Source organism: Polyodon spathula, chromosome 5 (genome assembly GCF_017654505.1).
Source record: "Polyodon spathula isolate WHYD16114869_AA chromosome 5, ASM1765450v1, whole genome shotgun sequence".
NCBI lineage: Eukaryota > Metazoa > Chordata > Actinopteri > Acipenseriformes > Polyodontidae > Polyodon > Polyodon spathula.
In genome coordinates, this window is record NC_054538.1 from 63,208,554 (window position 1) to 63,228,044 (window position 19,491).

Below are 19,491 nucleotides of genomic sequence, written 5' to 3' on the forward strand. Positions count from 1 at the left end.
ACATAACATAATTGTATTAACTATTGTAAAAACAATGTAATACTATAAACCAGACTGCAGGTACCGACTCGTATTGCTTCAAAGACACTCTTATTTACATCTCGCGTGATTAGGCACGTACGCAGCGTGTATCCAGTATAATCCCTGGTCCGCAGTGACTTCCAGTAGAAAAAATGCAAGTCATGCATCTTAGGTGTGTCGGCATGGCAGAAAAAAGAAAGACGTGTGACTGCATTGTACAGATATTTTTTGTGTTCTCTGTTAGAGAAAATGTGTTTTAAAAAAGTGGGGGATTTGCACTTTGCATCTCTGCTAAGTGAAAAACTGAGGTCATTACATGTAACACCACATGACAGTTAAACTAGGCACCCTCACGAGACGATCGCTTCTGAAGTATACTGCAGTAAAATAGTTTCTGCAGCTTTGAGTAAACAGAACTGTGATCATATAACAAGTTAGTTACACACAAAGATTTGTTTTGATGTATTGCCCTCAGTGATTGAGCACCATTTACATTTGTGTACTGTATTTAAACTGCTGATGCATGGAGGCACACTTTTTAAATTTATTTTTTTTTAATTTGGTCGTTGCCAATTATTTTTTATTTTCTCCCAATTTGAAATGGCCAATTATTACTTAGGCTCAGCTCACCGCTACCACCCCTGTGCTGACTTGGGAGCGGTGAAAACGAACACAAGCTGTCCTCTGAAATGTGTGCCGTCAGCCGACTGCTTCTTTACACACTGTGGATTCACCATGAAGAAACCCAGGAGCGACAGCGTCGGAGGACAACACAGCTCCCGGGCAGCTAACAGGCAAGCCTGCAGGTGCCCAGCCAGACTACAGGGGTCGCTGGTGCGCGGTGAGCCGAGGACACCCTGACCGACCTAGACCAATCCCCCCCCTTCCCCCCGCGACGCTCAGCTAATTGAGCGCTGCCTCCTGGGAACTCTCGTCCACGGTTGGCTGTGGAGTAGCCCAGACTGGAACCGGTGACGTCCAGGCTATAGGGCGCATCGTGCACTCACGCATAGTGCTTTTACTGGATGCACCACTTGGGAGCCCATGAAGGCACAATTTTGTGCAAGAGATGCAACAGCCCTGAGTCAGTTTCTTTTTTTTTCTAAGCCCACTTTAAATGACTAAACATAAAAAATATCTAGGTGCCGTCTAATCTACTGGGTTTAATGGATATGCTGAATAACTGAAACAAAGTCACCTACACTTTTTGCATTAATGGTTATCGCATTCATGAATACCTGTTTTCGCTTATGTTGTAATGAATACATTTGTGCTATGGGGAAAATTTGCAAATGCAGACACTTTTTTTTCATACTAACTTTTTTAGGCATACTTGATAACATTAATTAAAAAACCTGATTTATGCCTGGGATTAATACATTTTTTTGTGACTTATTTGAAGCTATTAATATGTTTCAATGTTAACTAAATCGAGTTATTAATCACATTGATTAATCTTGTTACATGATTTAATAAAATGCAACTACGCTCAGGCTAAAACACCACCGACTATGCCAGCTCTATAAAAGAGCAACTAAAATGTAATGTTTCTCTAGTATAACAGCACTGGTTCTTTTATTGGCAAAGAGCAATGTATGAACCATAAGAAAAGTAGAAGACAAACAAAAATGGAGTTCAAAGTTTTTATTTCGAACAGTGGTTCTTAATCTGTGGTGCGCCGGCTTCTTTCAAGTGGTCCGTGGAAAGGATGCAGAAGCATAGTTTATAGATCCTATTGCAAACCCAAAATCTGAGACCTTAAAAACTCAGCTACAGATGCAGGAAGACAATGCATACATGGAGAATATCTCCAAGTAAAAAAAAAATTTCTAAACTCTCCATCATATATAGTTTTGGAGTATCTCAAATGTATTCGTTAATAGGGAGTTTCCGTGTATTGCTCTCACGTGCAGCTTGTAAAGTAACACACGGCAGGGCGTGCATTGTTTTGCATTAACATACAGCCATGGTTAGGTTGGAGGTAAGAAGCAAAGCAGTATATTTGTTGTAAACATTAAACTGGAGGTTTTCAATGTTTCCATTTATTGGAATTAATTAAAATGAATGAAGCCTCTGTGCCGGTCTCAATCGCTCCATAAACAAAGCTGACATAATCCTCAATGTTAACCTTGAGTGGCCAAGCATTGAAAAATGCCAGTCATGTATTTTTGTTGACAATGAAAAGGTACAGTAAAGGAGATAAAATTTACTATCCACTCATTACTATTGTTGACCTGTAGAAGTTAATAGAAAAATACATTATTGTCATTTTTAAATGCTTGGTCACTACCACTTTATCTATCTTCACAGTTTATGTCACCATTGTTTACGCAGAAATTGAGACCAGCACAGAGGCTAGCATAACAAAACTGAGTACTCTTGACCTGCCGAATTACGCACTGAAGCATATAATTATCATAGCAGACCGTTAGATTTTCAAGACAAATTGTTTTTAAGTCGATTATCATTTCTTTAATCAATAAAAACACAAGCTGCTCAAGCATTTTTGTTTTCTTCATTGACTTGTTAAATCTTTGTGTCTCTTGCTTTTTTCTTTTCAAATGGAGGTTTTGCTGCTTGTAATTTTATGCACTAGTACACCCACTATCATGCCTCCGAAAAGATCAAATGTGACACTTTTTTAAAACAATGTGCATATTTATTGCGAGTTTGATATGTTATGTTTTGATAATTTATTAATTAAACTGCTGTGTGCTGTACTATTTTGCATCGTAAAAAAAATCAGCCAATCAGCATGCAGCATCCAAACATTCTGTTTTATAAAGATTATAGCTGGAGATTCGTAGCTCCGACTGTGCTGGTACCTCATGGATGTATTGTAACTTCACAGATTATTAATCCACATAAATACGTTTCTGCTGGAATTATCAATTTAAAAATAAAGCAATCTGTGTTTTTTTTTTCTCCTCTCGGTAAATTTGTGTTAATGAAAAGTAAACTAGAACTGTTCTTTAAAACTCAAATTTTAAAATAAACGTGCTCACAGAAACAGGCACGCCCATTGCATTGAAACAAAGCAAGGTAAGTTTACAGTTATTCTTAGTATTATAGGGATTTTTTTTATATGCTTATTTTTCAGTCACCAATATTTGTGTGGTCCGCCAATATCAAAAAAAAAAAAAAAAATTCTGGTGGTCTGCGAACAAAAAAGTTTGAGAACTGCTGATTTATAAGATAAAATATGCTTTTTACAACCAGAGATTATATCAAATTGATCATTTTCCAAAACTTCGTAAAAACAGAGACAGTTAACACCAACTACACAAATTACAGGCAGCGTCGTTCACAAATCAACATCACAGGTTGTAAAGCGTTAAAGGGCACCTAAGTAGAATGAAACAATCCAGATTTAGTTACACTGATCAAATGGTAATGTGGTTGAGGACTCAGTCAACAAAAAATATTCAAATCAAAGTAAAATCAGAGCTCCGACTAAACAGGGAACAAAACCTAGAGAGCCCTCAATTTCACCTCCAATAGACCCCCGATATCGGGCACAGGTCCTATTAACTAAAGAATCCCAATTTCATAGCTAACAAAGAAAGGAACTGGATTTTCAACTCGATCTCCCCTTACTGGTCATAGCCGTACGGGGCTAATAATGTAACAGCATTGGTAACACAAGCTACAATTGCTGTAGGAGGATACACATTACTCCCATTATATGTTACAGTTTATAAACTTCACACACAGCTCACCCCGTTTACACACAAAGTAACAGTTTCTCAAAACCCCTTCCATCGCTCTTGTTTCCCAACCCAGCATCTATGCTTGCATGAGGTGCTCGTTATCATGAATGTTGTCCCAGCTCTCTTTCGTTCTTGCTAATCAAACTTTATCAAGTACCCTGCTACACACAATTGGACTAATTGATTAATTACACTGTGATTTCCTTATACAAATCCACACGTGCTTTCAAAAGATATTAAAGTGCAATGAAAAAAACAAAACATCTTAAATAATTTTAAACACAAAATAAAGTGCAAAGAGAGCTTAACCCTGTTCCATCTATCTTTCTGTATTATAGGTAATATGCCTGTAATGCTTCCCAGTGCTGTCTGAGTGACGTGGTTTAAAGGATGTATTACTGTTCCATTAACAGAGCCTGGCTCAAGGAAGAGTATAAAACTTTGGACAAAGTTAGTCACGTTAAAGAAATACATTGGAATTTAGCCTGACATTATGAATAATTCCATAATTAATAAATACACATTTTAATACTTGATATATTGACTCCAGGAAGTAACCATGTTGTTTCCCGTTGTTTTGAAAAATAGGGCCAGGAACCTAGGGGAGAAGGTTCTTCATGTGAGGTTAATTATTGAGCTGCCAGAGCACAATAGCTATAAAGCTTGAGCTGCCAGAATGAAATGAAAGGACTACCACAACCTCTGTTGTCAGTAGCAGTCAATTTGACAAACCTGTAGCTATATACTATTAATCAAGCCTTTAAATGTAATACTGGATCAAAGCAGAGTATATAAATAAAAAACGTCTTAGGAGTCAAGTTATGTGGACTGTAGTTTTATTTTGTGCCTTTTTTTTTTTAAAACACTAAAGATAAGTCAGAAAATCCATATTAAAAAAATGGTGCCAGATACATGCCCTATAAGATATTGTGTGAGTGACCTTCTATCTTTTTGAAAATGAATTTCAAGCACTACGAGATCAGACGGAGACAGCACTGATTGTACACACACCAAGCAATCAATGAAAAGAAAAACACTCTTTGTAGCCAGCTTTGACAAGTGACACATGCCTGTGAAGCTGAGTACAATACAAGGGATTAACTTTATCCTCCCCCATCCAAGAAAAAAGTCAAACATTGGTATGGTTTCCATGCAGTTTAGAAACTACAAATTCTATCTCCATTGCATGAGAATGTGAATGTGACATAGCACGCATATACCTCACGCTATAGGATGTGTGCAGCCAAAACATGGTACAGTTAAAGGAGCGGGTAAATGTGCAAGTTGACCAACAACTTTCTGTTGTGCATGGAAACATGTTGGAAGGCTATATCTTATGATTAGGGCTTCTGATATTCAGTTTTAACCAATAAAAAACAATTAAACACCAATAAAAAACAATTAAAAAACTAAATGGGTTATATCCAACAAACACCAGAAAAACAATGAAAATGGTTACTCAATTCATGTTGGAAAAAAAACAGCAAAAAAAAAAAAAAACCCTGTACAGTGCAGTTGGGTAAACTCCCATATTCTCGATTCACATTGATTCGTTCTAAATACTTAAACCCATGCCAGCTACTGATGCAAATTCCTACATTTCTACTGGAGGATTGTAAAACACTTGCAAGATTTAAAGCGAGAGTACAAGAAACTGAGGATTGTTCTTGCTCGCAAGATTTAAAGCTATATTACAGTTCTGGGTGGAATATTTACACGCCCGTGGAATTTAAAACAGGATTGCAAATTGTGACAAAATGTAAAAAAAATGCCTAAACACACATAAACCCCAGAAGAATAGGCACATAACCATAAGGATTTCGTTGTGGAAGACAGCAAAGAAAATAAGGCACAATTCAAAAAATGTGCAAGTATTGTCAAGTTACTATACATACAGAAAAAAAACAAAGTAACTGAGCATAATTTCATACAGTATATAAAAAGCGAAAGACCCTACAATAAAGATTTACATATAATTTGAAAATAGCTAAAAATAAGCACCAAAAATGAAATTAATAAAAACCAAACTATAACTAAAGGCAGTACCAAGCAATTATTTATAAAACAGTGAGATATGCTGAAAGTAGCCCAGGAAAGCTCTGACGAAATAGGATCAAATAAGCATACACTACAAGGGGTATAGAGACCTCTTCATGCAGTTTTTTTTTTTTTTTTTTTTTTTTTTTTTTTTTATGTGACACCATATATCCAACATTTCAAATTATAGCCATTTTACTCATAAAATGATAGTGCTTTACAGTTTAGTTGTTTTATAAACAACATTATAAAAAAACTGAAGCTACTACAAATATAAAATGAAGCCCTTTGCAGTAAATACATAAATAACAAAGCCCTGTGCAAAGCACAGAAAGATATTTTTCATCCTTTATACTCTTGTTATCTTTCTGTTTGGTTGTCGGATAGCTGATTGCTTTAAGCCTAAACTTAAAAACTGTTGGTTCCATAAATTTGTTCAAAGAGGCAAATATGTGTCTTACTTAACACCATTCCAGAAAGTTCAAAAAAATGCCTGTGTAGATTAGCATCTACAGTACTGAGAAATATGTTGAACTCAAATGGACTACCAGTATACTGGATCCTCAATAACAACACAATACATAACCACATTCTACTGGAGAGCAAAATTTGCTGTACTAAACATTGTGGGTGTTATTTTCAGAGTTATTTTCAGTACTGGATAATTATTATGTTCAACTGAATATAACTGCACTCAAATTGTCTGCATTACAGCATCCAAATATTTCTGTTCAGTTCAAAAACTCAAAAGCGCGAACCTGCTTCAACATTTCTACACATTTTGCGCACAAACAGAAGATTCATTGAAACGGCAGTGGCCACATTTCTCACAGTGCAGTCTTTTGTCAAACTGTAGTGCTTAAATTACATATGAGGAGCACAGTTAAGCTTCAAAAAAATATGAAAAGTTGTACAATGGTAATTCTTTTTAATTTGGAGGATATGTATCTCTATATATAAATAAATCAACATTTGTCCTATTTCAGTTCATTCTTGAAAGTTCCTTCTTGGTCCATTTTCAGTCCAGCTACACGTTAAACTCGTGACATCATTACATAGAACTGTTTTGTTCTCTAGAATCCAGTTTGAAGGAAACCTGTTTTTGTAAGATAACATTTCCATATATTTTTGTGCGAAATTCTCTAGAAATCTTGTTGATGGAAACGTATCTTATCTTTTTAGAAAATCAGTTTTCTACCTGATTCAATTTTATTCTGTTACATAAAAACAATAAAAATGCATACAAAATTATATATATATATATATATATATATATATATATATATATATATATATATATATATATATATATCAGTATTATTATTATTATTTTTTGATTGATCAAGCGGTAGTGTTTCCCTCAGACTGGTACTAATTAAACTGGAAATGAAAAAAAAAAAGCACAGAAAAATATGTATCATGAATCCTAACTTGGAAACACCCTCATTTGTGGAAGTGTAACATCTCACTCATGGTATTGTCATACAAAATAAAATTGGCTTTAACCTGTAATCACATTTTTGCTGCTTTGCCATCACTAGTACTTTAAATGTAGTGTGATTCAGTGAATTGTTGAAAACAGATTCTTCTTTGCCATCTGTAATGTGATGACAGGGTTTAAACATTCCTAGATGCTGGGTATTGTTTACTTAAACAGACAATTTGGTGCAAGTGCCAGTGTCAGTTTAGATCATCCAAGCTGAAAGTAAGAGTCAATTCAAGCAATCTGAGATTCCTGGGAGCAGAGCAAAACAAGTCAGATCAATCCAAGTGTGTTTAAACTAGGATCCAGACATAAGTGTGCAAAAGGTCAAAGGCAGCTGAGAGAGGTTTGGGAGTTAGATATAAAGGCAATTTATCTTGACAATGTATCTATTCAATTAACGGTTATCTTGCATGTTTGTTTCATGTTCTTGTCAAATCTAAATGTTTTCTGTTGTCAATGACCCTACAGTATGCCACTGCATTGCTTCAGATTGCTTCAGTTATGACTTGGTTCATATGTAAGCAATAAAGCATGACAGGGTGTGTGCTATGTAATATCCCACGGCAGGGTGTGCGCTAAGACAATTATTACCACATGCCTTGGGTGCCTTCAACCACCCAGGAAGTGGAAAAGTGGAACGATAACTACCGTAAAAACCACTGTATAAGTTGCAGTGCTGTATAAGTCAACCCCCTTTTTGAGACGACAATTCCAGGGAAAAGCCTATAGGTCACACCAGTGTATAAATCAAGCCCCCCTTTTTAGGACCCCCTAAAAGTACCTAGAAAATAGACTTATATAAAGGTTATATAAAGGTAAATCAGAATTACTATTGTCATGTTTTTTTTGTTTTTGTTTGCTACCCAGGATAGTATATAGCACAGATGGTATAATTTAGTTTCCAGACCCTGCAAATGGGTGGGTAGGACTGAGGCACACAGGAGTGATGTATCATATTGGCCAAATATAAGTTAGAATACGTCTTCTTAACCTTTTCTGAAGTAATTAACTGTTTAATTAAATTTATAGACACTGTGTACCCCTGGAGATCCTCACTTAATTAAACCGTCAGATTTTAAAGTCTAAAGAATAACACCGCAAAACAAGCATACCACAATACATAAACACAAATGAGCTGAATGAGGAATTTGGTTTATACATTTGTACAATACCTGATTTAAAATAAGCAAGTACTCATACATATGTGATAAACCTTGTATTTAGTGTCTTATTATGTGCACACAATGTGTGTATGTTTGGTTGTTTCTATTAAAGATTGTGAGATTTTAAACTGAACGCCTTGTTGGATTGATCTGGAAATTGGTATGCCGCATCAAAATGATGAGGGAATAAATTGGGAACTACCAAATTTGTGTAATGTAACAAATAGTTTCCCCAAAACACCCCAATACCAACACACCAACATTTAATGTGAATAAATAATGCAACAAAACCCAAACTTACAAAAGCTCATGTGATCAGTTGTATAAAAAATTTAAACAATCTTGTGTGAAATATTAAATTAATTCTTACTTATTTGTTAAAATTACATATCCAGTAGAATATGCTATCCATAATAATTGTGTCATTATTTTTGGGAATAGGGCTTACCAAATGCCACCTGTAATAAACAAATTTTGACAACCTAAGAACTGCTGCGCTATAAAGAGATTAATTAATCTGATTCATGAACTGGAATCATCTTTTGTTTCAGTTTTCATGGAGAGAAGGGGTTAACATATACTATATAGTTTTCAAGTTTAGTGTAGTGCAACAGAGGTTCTCACTGTGAACAGTTACTTCTGTGACAAAATAGAAAGCAAATCCTATGTACCACAGTATTCTCTATTTCACACTCTGTAGAGCATATCTGTTGCTACAATTTAAATTGACCTTAATAAGTGCAGGGAGGCCAACTTGAACCTGATTTTTCAATGGTCTAGAACCTGTAAGGGCAGCACAAGCTTCACAAAAAGAAAATAATAGATTTAATACTGTACTGTATGGACAGTTACATTTGTTGTGACTTAAATATATGTGTACTGGAGGACCACATTTTATTTTTATTCTCATCACTCAATCTGTTTATACTGTTAATATTTTGTTTTAGGTACTTTCCTTAGCCACATGAGTAACAGAAGGTGCAATGTATCCTGTCCAATGTGCCCCTGTTTTTTTTGGAAGGGCTTATACATTTCTGATGGTTATACCTCCATGTGTGGCAAATAAGAGGAACATTTTTCATAATAAGTGAAATCGATAGTTTTACACTGCTGCGAAGCTGTTGTTTAGAAGTCTGTGTAGGTTTTAGTATTCCTTAGTGCTGTATATACTGTTTGATGCAAGTTTCTTTTCACCATATCGACACTACATAAATAATGCCCGATCAACACATGTTGAAATGTATATATAGCTGCCATATCATGAGCCATAAGTATCCCGTCACAAACAGCGGGCCTAATACAGTATCAAAGGGCTTGGACACATTTGGACGTTTGGTACACTGGGAAAGTAAATGTCCACACACACATGCACCTCCACCACATGGTCTTATTGAGATTGGGGAACCTCTGGGTTTATTGGAAAATGTTGTTTGACATAGGCTTCAGGTCCAAGTTTTCTGTAGACGTATTTAGTAAAAATTGTTCTACATTCTCTACTCTACATCAACTGTTTATGTAACACAGAGTAAGGTTACCTCAGATGTCAACACCCACAGTAGACACCGAAAGGAAGTGTTATCTGAAATTGCAGGCTGGTTTGGGGCTGCTAATTCGGAGGTAAACACCTTAAATGATGAGTTTCAGTGTCAATGTGACAATGCTACACACATGTATGCAGCAAAAGGGTTAGCAGAAGGCTAGGCTATACACAAAAGTACTGAAGCTATAAATATAACCTTAGGATCCATGAGAGCATTAATAACTGTGCTGATGAATGATGTCAATGTTACCCAGCATGAAGAAAGATGTTACAGGATGGAAACATGTACCAATTAGAAAGGGATATTATTGATTTATTGTCTGGATGAGTGCCTTTGGCTCACAGATCTCAATTAAGGGCTAATACAGATGGTGGGTTGGGAGCAGAATGGGCTGCTCTGGTATGGGACGCCATACTCACCCACCCATTCCGGGGACCACATGGTATTACTAATATTATTATTTTAATTTTTTTGTATTTCTTTTTATTGGTTTTCAGTTTAGAACAGGAAAAACAAGGAAAATTATGTTAAACATTTTGCTAAAATGTTCATGTGTTCATAATAAAAAGAATCTCTATATATTATTTTAATATAAAAAAGCACTAATAAACAAAACAACAATAATACCCCCCCCCCCCCCCCCCCCCCCCCCCCCCCCAAAAAGGGAAAAAATAGAAAAAAAGGCAGCAGTTAGAGAGTCACATTCTAGTTGTAAGAAAATAAATAAAACACAATACTGGGTTGAGGCTGACTCAAGGAGTGAGAGGACACTGGAGTTGATCAAAAAAATGTTAGAAAGTGTTGCCATGTATTTCCCCGAATGGTACATTTTATTTTTAGCATGACATCCTTAACCCAATGTATATAGTATGGTGGGGCAGCTGGCTTCCAGTTACACAAGATTAAGCACCTGGCAAGCAAAGTGGCAAAAGTCAGGGAATCTGACTGCAGTTTGGTCAGAGGGATGTCTTCTGGTACGACACCAACAAGGGCAATAAGTGGGCAGGGGTTAATATTTGTTTCAGTAATTTGAGAAAAACTTTAAAAAATAAAGGTCCAAAAAGGAACCAACCTGGGTCAAGATCAAAACATATGAAAAAGAGAGGTGGGCGCCTGTTTACATGTGTCACAGGTTGGATCCAAATCTGGGAAGAGCTTAACTAATTTAGTCAGTCCATGTTTGGTACAGACAGAGGAGGAATGAACCCGTAATAGGATTCGCTCCCAATCCTCATCTGAAAAATGTAAACCTAAATCAGCTTCCTATAACGATTTAATTGTGGAAAGTGAAGGGCAATGCACAGTGAAAATGGTGTTATATAATTTTGAAATCGTGCCTTTACAGTTTGGGTTGGAGTCGAGTACACAATCAGTAGGGCATTGGGGGGGGGGTAATAGAGGAAATTGTGCAAATTTGTTTCTAACAAAATCTCGGACCTTTAAGTAATGGAAAAAATGAGTTCTGGGAAGATTACATTTTTGTGAAAGCTGATTAAATGAAGCAAAAATATCATCAATAAATAGATCCTTAATCCTTTGCAGTCCTATGTCAGACTAGGTTCCACATTACAATTTTTCCTTTCCAGTCCAATGTCGGACTCTGGCTGACATCTTCAAAAAAGACGTCAAGCACAGATCTCTAGTCATTTTTTCTCCGGAAAAAGCAGAGAAAACCTTTCAATGGCTGAGTGAGACAGATAGGAGACCAGAGATGCCGAAAAAATAATAATAAAAAAAAGGGGCGGATCTGAGCAGTACACATAGCTCCATTTTTCACATACCTCTTTATAGACGTGTACACTAATAAATCCTCTCCTGACTCGTTTTATCACCAAACTCCTATCTCTTATCTTCTTTGTGTCCTTTTTATCTATGTGGTGCATGGGGCTAATGTATTGCTCAGAGAAGCCCTTTTTTTCAGCTTTTTCGGAAATGGAAAAATGTAATGTCGGACCCTGTCCAACATAGGACCGCAAAGGGTTAAGAAAGCTCTGGAGGGAGTTCAACATGATGGAAGAGGTATATGTTGATATGGCCCAAGCAGAAGTGGCGGTCGTTAGGTCACGTGCCTCTGCACCAGGCTGAAGTTTTGGACTAGGTCCACTGTCGACTGGTTTGGATGGTGGGACATTTCTGGTAGAATTGCCTCTTTGGGGTAGTTTGTTACCTTGGTACTGGTTCTCTTCTTATGCAGCCATATGCAAAATACTATCCAGAACTCTCAAAGTACAGTGACAGAAGTAAAGTGAGCCTTGTTCTAAAGACACCCAAAAGATAAGTGCTAATAACCTCTGTCTCTCGGTTGCAGAAGATTTCCTGGTTGGCCTTGTGGGCATCCCTTGGCCATGGGCCAAAAATGGGGATTGAAGGGGTTGAATGAATTCTAATGAACTATTTCTCTAAGAATATGTGTGCTTAACACAGGGTGGAACTAGGATAAGCGAGTCAGCGTTTTGTTTAGTGTAACATCTCTCTCCCTAAATGTAACAGAGACAAAACCATACCTTCCCCCACAAATCATCTTGTGATTTATGGTTACCTTTGAACACGAGTAAATGTTCTACTGCACGATCAAGATAACAGGTATGCTTCTTTGATCATTCTTCTGTCTTGGTAGTTATCTTGTACATACACAAAACAAGTCTGCTTCTATGATCATCATCCTGTCTATGCACTGGTCATTATCTTATCTGTGCACTGGTATAAAAGTTGTAACTTGTGATTATGTGTCAGAGAACTAACTGCAGACCGCCTACTTTACTTCCCTCTAGAATTCTGTACAATAAACTTCGCTGTTGCATCTACACACTCTTAAGGCTGGTTTTGATTTCTTCTGGGTCCCTACACTGAGGATTGAAGATTACAGAATCTAGGTCATTGGAACTCTGAATGGTTAGGACTGCCGAAATGCATTCAAATTTTGCATGACAATTTGTTTAAAGGAGTTATTGAACAAACTGTAAGCGTACATCATGGTGACCTACTTTATTTACTTTACTGACAGTGTAATGATTGGTTGAGCTACTGAAGACAAGGTTAGTTCAACAAAAACCATTTTGCAAAAATGTACAATACCCATGGTAGTTATACTTGGGGCCAGATTAACCTATATGCAAATTGCGCTATAACATATATATATAAATTGGGGGCCATGCAAGGTCACTTGGGACATTTAACAAAAACTGCATGTGGGCGGCCTAGGCTACACACACAGGAAGAGAGGTGCACAGAAGCTTGCTTTCGGTTCTGAATCTCACACAAGCAGCTTCCTGCTAATGTACAATGCCAAATGCTCCACGCCCTCTACCTCCTGGGAAAGATCTGTCCTTAGTCCTACATCAGAGGCATCAGTCTGCAGGATAAAATGTATGAAACATGTTCAATTTACGCATTCATTTATTTTTGTTTTAGGACTAATTTAAAAACCTGTCCTGTCTCAAATGTGCACAGACTCTTTACATTTTAGAAACGTTCCTTTTTAATTAGGGGGTTGAAATTTAACGGAAATAAAGAGGTAAAGATAAACATGTGCAATGCGGGAGGCTGAAGGAAATTAAAATGTGGATGTCTGCTTAGCGTTTGTTTCTCTTCCTTTATAGCTAACCACAAGTTTAAAAGAAAAAATAAGTAAAGGACAGTCAGAAAAGTTATTCCTTTTTGCTTAATTAGATTGTTTTGTTCTAGTGAATGCAATGCTAGAATATGAATTTGTTTATATATATATATATATATATATATATATATATATATATATATATATATATATATATATATATATAATTCTGACGGTAATTGTATATATTATAGCTAAGGGGACTGTATAAATCGCGATTTCTAAAGTACCTGACTGCGCGGAAATCGTGAAATTAGCCCAATACCACAATGTTTTCAATTTTCTTAAAAAATAAAAGATGATTTCATAATTATTTGTATTTCATACAAAAAAAAAAAAAAATCACATTAACTAAATTGTACAGCTCTGTGTGTCTGAGTGTATAATTTATTTGCCATGCACATAGTGCTGTGCATTGATTATGTAATGTGACTGCAGTATATGCAATCTTGGCAGGAAATTTAAATACTACACACCGTAAACAAGATAATGGATACCTCTAAAAAGTCAAAAAATGTGACTGCAGCAGATCACGTAAAGTAGTGTCCAGCAGGAGTTTTACATAGCGATGGAGGTAAGCTCTTCTGTACGTCCTGCAACTTTACTGTAGAGCCCTACCGAAAACCGTCTGTTGACAGCCATATATATATATATATATATATATTGTATTGTGGACTATAGGGGACCTACAGTTAGTGGACACAAGTGTGAGCACTCTTCTATATAGAAGTATCACATTTTTTTAAATTGGATAACAGTCAACATATTTAAACTGTTGTATTTTTATTCACTAAATGGTGAAAGGTGGTTATCAAGCTCCGCTATGGGATTTGACATAGGCTTCAGGTTTTTTTTCTGGATTTATTTTTAAATCTATTTAGCACACCGCCTTCAATTCAACTGTTCAATTCATCTGTCAGGTTCCGTCAGTCGTTCAGTTCAGAGCTGTACGTGAAACTTTCATCATAATGAATATCTAGAATTCTCCATAATTGACAGTTTCTGCTCAAAACCATGTATAATAACTTCAAAATGAAAATACTATTGGTGGACCATCGTATTCAATTCGATAATATATATATATATATATATATATATATATATATATATATATATATATATATATATATATATATAATCGTATATTTGTTGTTATTCATATAAGAAGATAGGAGCCCAGAATTGTATGTTTGCCTAGGGCTCCGTGATGGGTTAATCTGGTCCTGATTACCTCCCTTAAAATTAATGTCATTATGATCTTTTAAAATCAGGAGGCAAGACTCGTAAATCAGAGATGGCTATTAGAGAACAGTTAATCTGTGCAGAAACTCCTGAATTACAATAAAGCAGAAGTCTTATTGGCAATATTAAACAGCTTTAAACAGTGATTGTCACTCCCTACAAATATGCAAGCATAATTTTAAATACAAATAGATCCCCTGGGATCCAAACCATGAAAGGAAACAAGGATCATAATAAGGACTAAAACACATAAAATAAATCTGACATCTCTCCCTTGTGATACTGAGCAACATTATTACTAATAAATATTGTGATTTTATACACTATCTAATAAAATTACATTCTATTATCTGCTGTAAAAGTCAGGGGATTCCAGGATAAAAATCTATTAATGCTGTACAAATGTTCTAATTTGCACCTTTGCCCTTGGTCTGTTATCCACACCTGTGTTTTTTGGTCTTCAATCAAATGGAAAGATTTTCCAAAAAAACATAATGGCATTATATGGTGTAAGAGATACAGTTGGAATATTTGCATGTTGGCAGTGTATGAGATACATACAGTACTTTACAGTTTCTCCCTTAATGTGAAACAGCTATATTAACTGCATTTTTCATCTTTATCAGTGTTTACTGGCTCACTGTGGGTGTTAACCTAGAACGATTAGCTCAATACAACAATCAATCAGTATATAAAGAGTAAGTAGTGGGGTTCCAAAAAAATATATCATTATATATCCCCACATGTAACTACAACGGTTTATGTAACATACCTGTAATTTGTCATTGTTAACTTTTTACACTTAAACTGTTTCAAATCTATTTTCATACTGGCCACTCTAGTGCACTGATAATGCAAATCACTCTTCCTGCAGTAATTTAGAGGACAGCTCTCGAACACTAATCAGCCATTTTGAATAGCTTTGAAACAGAGTATAAAGTTATGTGTAAACAGTTGTCATGGATGTTAATGATAAAAGAAATTCCAGGTACATTGTTTAAACGTTGTAGCAACATGTGGAGATGTTTAACTTGAAATCTACTTAATTTGAGATTTTGGGAAAATGTGGAAATTAAACCTAATTTAAATTAACTACTACACACCACAAGCGAAGTGCTGTGTGCATTGCACTTAGGCAAATAAAAATAAAAACATCCTTAGACAAATAACATTAAAAAAAATACTCCAAAGCAGTTAACATTTTTGTTTACTAGTCACATGACAACAATGTTTAAATCAGCCAGTCAGTGCATCTGTTCTGGCTTTTAACCTGTATACTATACAGCAGCAGGTGGGACAAAGTCAGTGTTGCATTGTTATTTTGGTTTAGATTGTTAAAATCTAGTTTTCAGTATTGGAGGTAAAATACCAAAAATGGATGACAAAGCAAAAAAAAAAAAAAAAGGCAAAGTATATTTCATCTGAGCATCGTGTCAAGAAATTTCCCAAAGAAACTTTACATGCAGATGGAGTTAAATTGTTTTGCACATCTTGTAATGTGACTTTGGAGAAAATACGATCGATCGCAGTTTAGCTTCAGAACCACACATTAAACAAAAGGCTGTTAAGACAGAGGCTTCTAAATAGAACGTAAAACAACAGTTTTCAGAAAACAAACTTGAAAGCCAGCGGAAACCCACTACTTACTCTCTATAATACTCATACCTTATTAAACTGCAAATAGCAGGACAGCAGCCCCCCAACCCTAACCCCCAACCCCCAACCCTCAACTCTAACCCTTAATCCTAAGACACTGAAAAAAGTGAAAACAAATGTTAAACAGCTCATACTGACACCAAAGACAAGACCTAAATAAATGGAAGAACAGATACAAGTACTCTACTAAATCATCGCTAAAATTACGAACGTGATTAAAAGAGGGCATAAAGCTCACTGTGAAGAGTTTAAAACTAATTGCAATCAATCGGTTGGAAAAGGACGAGAAGCTTTCAGGAATACTGATGGACTCCTGTGGTTAGAAACGCAAGATGTGGACAACAGTTACAATTGAGAATTTTCCAAAGAAAGTCTGACTCATCCCAACAGAAAACAAAAGTAGCAGGTAGGCAGACACACATACACAATAACATTTTCTATGTAAATTAAAACAAATATTTATTTCGGTAAAGTGTGTGCAGTACATGTAAAGTTCTGCATAGTATCATAACGTGTCAATGTGGCACCGTGACCTATTTTGTGCTAATTGTGTACTAAGTAGGCTATGGTAAAAAAAAAAAAAAAAATAGAAAATGTGCTAAAATCATTTAGTTTCAATTTCAAATACCATCAGTGTTTCTGAAAGCTTCTCGCCCTTTTCTAACCGATCAGTTATATTTGCCCTCAATTTAATATTGTACTTGTATCTGTTCTCCATTTATTTTTGGTGTCCGTATAACAGCTGTTTTTTTTTTCAATGTGTCTCTTTGGATCACAACATTCACAGTGACCTAGCATCACACTTAATTGCAGATTATTGGGGGACATATGTTGTGTCTGGCATATCAGAATATATTGCATAACGGTGTCTATGTTATCAAGGGACTACTGTAACAGAACACTGCTACTGTGCTTCCAAACTCCCTGACATATTCCTACACCAACCAGGCCTATTTATCAATGGGAAAACATATTTTTTAACTAGCTATAGCCTTGCTGCCCAAAACATGAAACACCATAGGGGTACCTGTCCTAACATGCTACAATATCATTATTCACGCACAGCGTATGGTGAATTGTATAGGTGCGTATGATTGGATATACAATGCTGCCTTAAACACACTCAAAGATATGTGATAATTGGTAAGGCTGTATTTCTTTTCACTGTAAAAATAGGTATTTTGCAATATTTCACCATTTAAACATAATATTTATTGAAGTAGAAAAAAATTGCATAATAGATTGGTGCTGTATATTGATATACTGTAAAGAAAGCTAATAGTATGTGCATGCAGGTGGAGAATCCTCTCGCAAGAGCTTATTAAACTTCAATCAAAAACAGATCAGGTTAATTCAGTTTTCTCCTATCATATTTCATCCTGTCAGATCCTGGTTTTCCAGTCTTAAAGCTGAGTAAATGATAACAGGACTACATGATATAAAATAGATACAGTTATAGTCAAAAGTTTACATACCCTAATGGAAATTTAGAATTTCTTGAAAACAAAGAATTTTAGGAAAAATCTTTTGTAGCAAAAGTTTTGCGTTTGTGGATGAGGAAAAAAAGTTACAATACATAAATGTCTACAATTATTTATTTCAGCAATTATTTTTTTTTTTTTTTCAAAACTAAAAAAATGCTAATTTTAAAAGTATTCATACAATTTTGATGCTATGATAGTTGTGTCTACAAGGTGCTAGACATTTTAATATGATAATGCAGAACCTAATTCTAGACTGTCTAGAAAATGTTGGATTGTAGGTGAATGTTCTTAGAAAATATAAAAGGGTTAGGCATAGGATGATTGTTGTCATTCCCAAAAGTCAATATGGGAAAAAGAAAAGAGCTATCTAAAAGACTTTAGGTAGAAAATTATATATTGTCATAAAATTGGAGAAGGATACAAAAAGATACATCAGCATTTGCGTATCACAATTTCAACTATTGTTTCAATTATCAAGAAGTACAAGACTCATGGTACTGTCACAACACTCCATCAGTCTGGAAGAAAGAAGGTTCTTCCACAAAGAACAAGTAGAATTGTGAGGTTAATAACAATCCAAGACTGACTGCCAAAGATATTGAAAGTGAATTGGCTACAAGTGGGACTGGGGTGTCCATTTCAACCATAGGTTGAGTATTGCATGGTGAAGGTCTCAAAGGTCTCTTAGGAAAACGTCACAAGAACAATCACTTAAAGTTCGCAAAATGGCAGAATAAAATCGAGGTTCTGGAATGGCCTAGCCAGACCCGTTCTAAATCTGATTGAGAATCTTTGGTACGAGTTGAAGAAGGCTGTGCACAAGAGAAGTCCTCAGAAACTGAATGAACTAGAACAGTTTTGCTTTTAAGAATGGTCAGAAATCACTAAAGAACCATTTCCAAATATCCTAATAGTTTAAAAGAGGTTATTATAATGGTGCCTCAACAAGCTATTAATTTCATTTTCCTTGTCAGGGTATGAATACTTTTGAATTAGCATTTTTGTAATTGCAGAAATATTTATCCTAAAATTCAGTTTTTCGGGATATTTCTGAAATTGTAAGTTTCCATTGGGGTATGTAAACTTTTGACTACAACTGTATGTGTGTGTGTGTGTGTGTGTGTATATATATATATATATATATATAGAGTCACGGTCGCAAAAGACTCGGACACGACCTTGTGTGACTCGGACTCGGACTCAGACTCGAGCATTTGCGCTCCGTGACTTAGGGATATTAACGACAAGTACTTTTTCATTTTCTATTGCACAAATAATATTACAGTTACTAGGAAACCTGTGCACAATAAAAACTCGCCCAACAAAACACTATCCAATCACTGGTTAGCCCTGTTCTCATTGCAGCCAATCATAGTAAGAATAAGAAATTGGAAGCGATTTAGGTTGCAGCGTAAACACACCCCCACACAAATCCAACTGGTTGTAAACACACCCCCACACAAATCCAACTGATTGTAAACACAAACCCACACAAATCCAGCTGATTGTAAACACAAACCCACACAAATCCAACTGGT